We start from the raw sequence: 7,795 nt of genomic DNA on the forward strand, positions 1-7,795 counted from the left end.
AACTCAGCTGGAATCCAGTAATATCCAGATTACTTGGATAGCTGAGAGCGCACTGGGTACACCATTTAGATTAGGCAGCAGTGTGGTAAGATGCACCAGCCTTTATTCTAGGGTGTACCTGCTTGGTAGCAAGGTAACGTCGCATTGACAAGTTGAGGTCGTAGCCTAGATTTGTGTGTCTTGGAGCCAAACATTTGAAGGTTACATAAAAACTGACAGCTCTATGTTTGTACATAAGTTTGACTTTATCTTTCCACTGCACTATGATGGAAGAATACTTTGAGCAGTGGCATTTTATCAAAAATCTGTTCAGACTTTGAGTCTCAACAGAACATACAGTAGAGGTATCTCCATTGCAAAGTACCAATGGAAGCAGCATGACCCACTGGTTTGTTAGCATTCGTATGAGATTCTTTGCATGTCACATAAAGTAGATGTGCGCCTCAAATAGCAATTGGTGCATATTTGATTAATTGAGGCCGCATGGCAAGTCATTTGCATTATTTCACACTGACAGTGAAAGAGGACAGTCTTTGCAGATGCTGAATCAATCTCAGAGTAATTTCCTCAAACAGTTATCTTATTATATCAGCTGCCAGGATCATTATGAATTATACAACAGATAATTCTGGCCAACCAATCTGATTTTCAAAAACACGTTTGAGCAGAGATCATAATTTCCATAAACCACAGATAGTTGTGCTTGATGGAAAATTGAATGAAATGAAATGAAAACTAGTGAATCAGCAATCGGCAAGTTATGCATCTTTCCTGATATGTAGATTCATCATGCTAAAGCTACATACATGCATCTTAGCTTTCGTGATGCATACAGTAACTTTGACAGGTATTGACTGTGGCCAAGACCCTTATAAACATAGTAATGTCCATTTGTAAACTAAAATTTATGTACAATAAAACAGGCTGTCAGAAAGTAGACTGAAAACACCAAGTCATTTTTGACTTGAATGGTCCCTGAAGTACATTTTTACATTGTAAACCCGCTTACATGCATGATTATGATTTTTGTTTGTCCTCATTCTCACTTGAGAACACAAACAAAACTAATACGAGTTGAGTATTTTTAGGAGGCACCATTGTGAAAGTCTTTTTGGAGCACATGCTCAGGGTGAGTGTTTGAAATGCAGATGATCTTGAACTGCTTTAAATGTATTAACTTGCTTCTGGCTTTGAAAAACTTCCTTCAAACTGGGAAACATCTTTAACCCTTCAACCCCTTTTAATATGAGGCAGTTAATACAAAAATATCTGAAAACATGCATTACAGATATTCAATTTTTTTATATTAATAAAATGAGATCCTTTGTGTTTGTTACAGTATATTTGTTTAATATTTGATTGTTACAGTTCCCACAATAACATCAGTTATGCTCATTACAATAATATACACTTCCACTTCATTAGGTACACCTTGCTAGTACTGGGTTGGACCTACTTTTGCCTTCAGAGCATTCTTAGTTCTTCATGGCATGCATTCAACAAGGTGCTAGAAACATTCCTCAGAGATTTTGGTCCATATTGACATGCATCTAGTGGTTATTTGAGTTTCTGTTAACTGACTTCTCTGACCTCTGGCATCAAGAAGGCATTTTCACCCAGAGAACTGCCACTCACTGGATATTTTTTCCTTTTTCAGACCATTCTCTGTAAACCCTGGAGATAGTTGCATAGGGAAATCCCAGTAAGTGAGCAGTTTGTGAAACAACAACCACACCATGTACAAAGCTACTTAAATCACCTTTCTTTACCATTCTGATGGTCAATTTGAACTGATTAGATATGTGTTAACAGGTAGTCAGATGCCTGTTAATGCACCTAATGTTAGTGTACCTAATGAAATGGCCAGTGGGTATATAGAACATTTTTCAAACAAAATGTGTTTTTTTTAACCATGAACACACTGTTTCTTTTTACTGTTGAAAGACCTTTTGTTTTAAATTGCATATAAAAAAAAAATAGCAGCTTATACTGTAATTTGCCATAGGTGTAGCTTTTAAGTCGCCAAGAAAACCTGAATTTGTATCACACAGACATGTGGTTTACACTACTTTTACATGACGACAAACTGTAAACTCTGAGGGTCAGTAGAAATTGAATGTTGACGCAGAATGTTGTATTTTTATTAGGTCCCAAAATGTTTTTATTTTTGTATTGAACACCAGCATCAGGCAGATTCCTCCAATCAGTGTAAATAAAATACACAGTAACAGGAATGGATCTCTAAAATGTCATTTTGCTTTGCAACTCCCATTAACTCTTGTTAAATAAGAATATTTCTCAGATGTTACAATTGACAATAATTCATATTCAATAAATACTAAAATTATACATATATGCCAATTATTCATCATCAAATTTATCCTTGAATTCTATTGACCAATCATGTATCAGAAAACAAACGAACACACACAGGCTGAATGAGGGGAACTTAAATGAGAAAAATATGCATGATACATTAAGCAAAGCAGAGCAATGCGCTCTGGTATTAAGCAATAATAAAGGCACATTTAGCTTTTACAGTACAATTTAGCTCTAAGACATCAGTCACTGCACTTGAGAAACAATGAATAATGGAAGAAAGTTTAATAACACTCAGCAAATGTGAGTCATTTAAAAAAAAAAAATCAGACTGTAGGTAATGAAGCCCAAAGTAAACTGATTGCAATCAGCTGAAATATAGTTTTATATCAGTGAGATTAACGCCTTTACTTTAACCATTTAAACCAGTAATGGTTTGGGGTTCATCTTTGATAGAAGCAGGAGCTTTACTGAATAAAATTATTTCTTTTCATAAGAAAAAAAACCATTATTCTATATTATTTATTACAGATATGGATAATTTATATTCCCTGCATGCTTTCTCCGTCACAAAAGACAAGCTGAGATGGACACAGCTGAGAGGGAAAAGATGCTGAGGTTTTAACTCCGGCACTTTCTGCAGCTTCCTTCCTTCCATCAAAAATTCAGCCTGCTAAAAATAAATGGGCATGTCATCACAGAAGTGAGAACTCATTAGGTTTACAGCCAGTGTTTGTGGGTCTGCTTTCGCTAAGAAGTCTGATCTCAGAACAAAAAAGGCACTAAAAATCACCACGGCCTCTCGATCACAGATTATTCATAAGGCTCCTGCGCATGAGTTCACAAATCAAAGGGAGAGGAAAAGAGGTCAGACAGAATCGCTGAGGAATTCAGTCACTGTAATGAACGGTTCTAAAGATTCCAGACAAAGTCTTTATCTTATCAGCAAAATCAACCATCAGATGTTTTTTAAAGTGCAAACAGATGTGATAAAAAGTTTTTCTTTTATTATTATTATCTATGAACAGATGAGACGAGCACGATCGTCTTGGCCTGCATCTTTTTGTGTAAGTGACAATTTTTAATGTTCAATTTCAGGTGATTTAAAACTGAGGTGATTTAGTTTAATAACTGTAACTGCGATTTTCACAATTGAGCATCTAAAACAGGAGCAGCATCAAGACCCAACATTGATTAGTTTTTATAATTAATTAATTTTTTTTTATCTTGCATGGTTGCCTGAACAAATTCATTCCTAGCACCACAGGATAAATCCAGTAAAGTTATTGTGTGTTATTTTAAGAAACTCATTCAGACACACACACCCCCCCAAAAAAAACAGGGCTACTTTTGTAGTTTTGAGGCTCTGATTTGGCAGTCAACACACAGCACATGCTCTGCCAGGTTTACATGAATAGTATGCAAAATTCTTGGAACAATTTCAAAGTATTTAACAGTTCAGTGAATTTTTCTTTTTTTTGCTTTTTTGTGAGATGAGAAGACTTACACCACACTCATGTCTCTGCAAAAACTACAGAGTAATGGGCCGCTCACATAAACATATTTAGAAGCTCAGAGCCTGCCGAGCACCTGAGATTTAAACTCCACTTTATGCAAATGATCCACCAACCAGACAAGAGCCAGTTGCACCTTACATAGAAACCCAAGTGCAGTGGTACTGTACTCCACCAAGGAGATGGAAATTGCTTCAGCGTAGACATACGGTTGTAACAGATTCAACAGTGGTTTAAAAACTGTAAGGCAAGTGTTATATGGCAGCAGCACCCCCCCCCCCCCTTCTTCTTCTTCATCACCCTCTATCTGTCTCTTAAGTGAAGAGACTGAGAAGGGGAAAACCCAGAGCTCATTAAGGCAAAAAAGCTCAAATAGCTGCAATTGTCACCTTGATTTAATTGGATTTTGTCATTGGTTTATTTTCTTATTTCTACACACACTGGAAAACTGAATGTATTTTCACCCGTCATTAATATAATTTGTATGCAATTCATAGATGATTACAGGAGCCTTTCAGAAAGAAACACTTCTAGGTCTGATTAACTGATAAACACTGTTACTAGCCTACTAACAACAGATTTTTGAGCATTAGTCTCATATAGTAAAATGATGGCTTAATGTCAAGTCATGTAAATGTCAAAATGTTAAATCTTTGTGTCAGAACAGAAGATTAAATCACATGCACTGATTTTTAGTAATAAAATGACACATTAAAGCAGACCTGTTATGCTTTTCCTTTTTCCTGTTAAATACAGTAATGTTACAGTGTTAGATGCCTATTAAAAAAAGGAAGTTAGTGCAATCTTTTTTTTAATCTACTCTTACCATTGATTGATGTCAGAGAAAGTGGATATTCCTAATATGGTCATCTCACACAAGCCCCACCCACCTGTTTAAATCTATTTGCGAGGGGCAACCAATCAGACCACTGGCCTTTAAAACAGCTCGATTCACATAGTGGATGAACTCAGGGGCTGTACCAAGGCCTAATATAAAATGAATATAAATTATTGTGAACTGTGAATCATGCAAATCGATTCTGGTCCAAGAATTAAAAATATGAAGCGTAATATCTCCTCTTTAAGATGTAATATTTTCACTGAACCCACAATAAATTGTTGTTTCACTTTATCAATGACAAATGAATGACAGATCTGGTAATACTCATATATTTAAATTTTCATTTTGAATGATATAAACTATGTATTCCCTCCTTGTGATCGGGTTCTTTCATTTATTTGTATATTTTTATAGTATCCAGTGAGGGAGAAAACCAAATCAGATTGTTTTCATAATAAAAATGGTTAAAAAAATTTTTCAGTCAGATACACCTAAAACTCTGATTCACCCAGCTCAATAACAAAGATACAGTATGGCCCATACAGGATACTTTCACTTGGCCTGTGGCAAAACCATAAATATACAATACTGAAGGGGGATGCACTCTGAAATGCTCGAAAGCAATATGTAGTTCTTTGCTTTAAAATTTATTTTAAAAAAACAAACCAAAAAAAAAAAAAAAACCCCAGATCCAAACAATGAAACAAAAATAGAAAACATTAAGCTACAGAGTACTGCACTAGCATTTCATAACAACAACATTTACATATTAAAGTCATTACCTTTGATTGCTACTGAGAAGCATGCAACACTGTGCCTTCATGATATTGCCCCGTTCTCCTTTTCCAAGCAGCATTAAATACACAAATTACTTTTGCTCCTTTGAGAAGATTTACACTGATCTATTTTTGTGGTCAGCTCTAGAAAGCTGCCTAGTTAGCAAACTCTACGCACAGAGAAAAAGATAGAGAGAGAGATATGCACAAGTTGTACTACAATGTTTTGATTCTCAAGAAAGAGCAGAATTTGAATTTTGTGTATGGTTTATGTATTATGCACATGCCTCTATGTTCACGTCATGTGATGAGAAATGTATTTTAAGCACAATGGGAACTCTTTGTTATGAACTGTGACATACTGTGCTATTCATAATAAATATTTTATACATGCCGCACGCTGTCAGCTCTCTTCGGGAAATGGATCATGGGTGTCTTTCTTGTCATGTTAGTGACAGTGATAAGGACACTTCTCTAAGAAGGTGTAACTCAGCAGGTGCAGTCTGCTGCTGATCTTCTTATGTCAGATAAACCTCACACTTTTGTGCTAATTTAAGAGGATTCTTCACTGACCCCTGTTCACGCTGATCCTACTTACTGCCACAGATGTGATTATCCCAAAGAGAGAAATCAACTAATGGAAACACCCGAGTCTTATCAGAACAACAGAGTCCAGATTACAATGTACTTCTATTACTTAAGGGCAGAAAAGCTTGTGTCATACAACTGTTTATACACCAAACTGCAGACCAATACAGGTAAGCAACTTAAACTTTGGGGGACAGTCAGCTGTTTTTTTTTTTTTGCATGATAATAAAACCCAGAGGACCCTGAGGCAAGGTAATAATTTTCAGTTATGACATCTGTGACTTAAAATTCATTAATTCCTAAACTAATCTTCTTGAATCCATACCCTGAAGCTGTTTACTTTCATTATTGTGTACTGTGAATAGCAAGAGGCACAGACTGTTTTTGCCACACTGCACAAAAAGCAGATTATTGAAGTACTTAAATGTGAAGTTTAAAAACCGATGGCAAGCTAGTAATCCTCTATAATGTAAAGAGCAGATGCAAATGCTTTGGTGTTGGTAGGATCATCAAGAACTGCACTGTGCCGCACTGGTCAAACTTTTTAAAATTTACTCTCAATAAATCAAGTCTTCCAAGTTTGCTTTAACTGGCAGCCAAAACCTAAAAAAGGCTGCAACCAGATTGCTTTCATTTCTCCAGATTTTTCACTATTCTACCAGAGTTCATTTATGGAAGGCTGAAGGAGTTCCATGTGAAAAATTAAAGCCTTTAACATACTAGAACAAATTTTACAGCAGAGTCAATATTTTCAGTTGATTAAGATAAAAGCTGAGGCAGAAGTAGGTGCTGGCACCCAAGAAAAAAAAAAAAAAAATCAGGCTACAGCAGGCTGTTCAAAAACTGTCAGTGTCTCTAATGAAATACTAAGTCATTACATTTTTTTTTTTTCTCCACAACTCATCATGATGTCAGATAAATTCACAATTTCTTCTCATATTAATGGAAAAACTTAATAGATATTAGCCTTCAAACATATGCCAAAAAGACTTATGTTTGGAGAAATGCCTCACTGACTTCATCTCTCTGTGCTTGAAGATGATATCCCTGTCATTATTACTGAAGAGGTTTCAGAGATCCCTCTCATCCTGTGTATCATTTCTTCACTTGCCTGCCATTTATATTTAAATGGGGAAATTGTCATGTCCTCCAGGCGCAAACACTCACAACTGGACCCCTTTTTTCCCTTGGAAACTGCCTTAATTGAACAAGGTGCTGGAAACAGTCCTCAGAGATTTTGGTCTAAATTGACATGAGAGCAGATTTGCAGATTTGTCAGCTTCACATCCATGTGCATCTCCCATTCCAGTCCATCCCAAAAGCGCTCTTTTTGATTGAGATATGGTGAATGTAGAGACCATTTGAGTACAGTGCACTCACCGTGATGTTCAAAAAACCAGTTTGAGATTATCTGAGCTTTGTGACATGGCACACTATCCCGCTGGAAGCAGCGATCAGCAGCACACTGTGGTCATAAAAGGATTGACGCAGTCAGTAACAATACTCAGCTAGACTGTGGTGTTTCAACGGTGCTCTGTTGGTGCTAAAGGACCCAACGTGCAGAGAAAATACCTCCCACACCAAGACCACAACAGGCTCCGGTGTTTACATGATGCTCAGTTTATACTGAGGGGCTCAAAGTGTGGCAAGAAAATGTCCTTCACACCATCACACCACCACCATCAACCTGAACTGTTGATAGAAGGATGGATCCATGCTTTTTATGACAAATTCTGACCCTACCATCCAAATGTGAC

The sequence above is a fragment of the Archocentrus centrarchus genome, chromosome 15 (assembly GCF_007364275.1).
Source record: "Archocentrus centrarchus isolate MPI-CPG fArcCen1 chromosome 15, fArcCen1, whole genome shotgun sequence".
NCBI classification, from domain to species: Eukaryota; Metazoa; Chordata; class Actinopteri; order Cichliformes; family Cichlidae; genus Archocentrus; species Archocentrus centrarchus.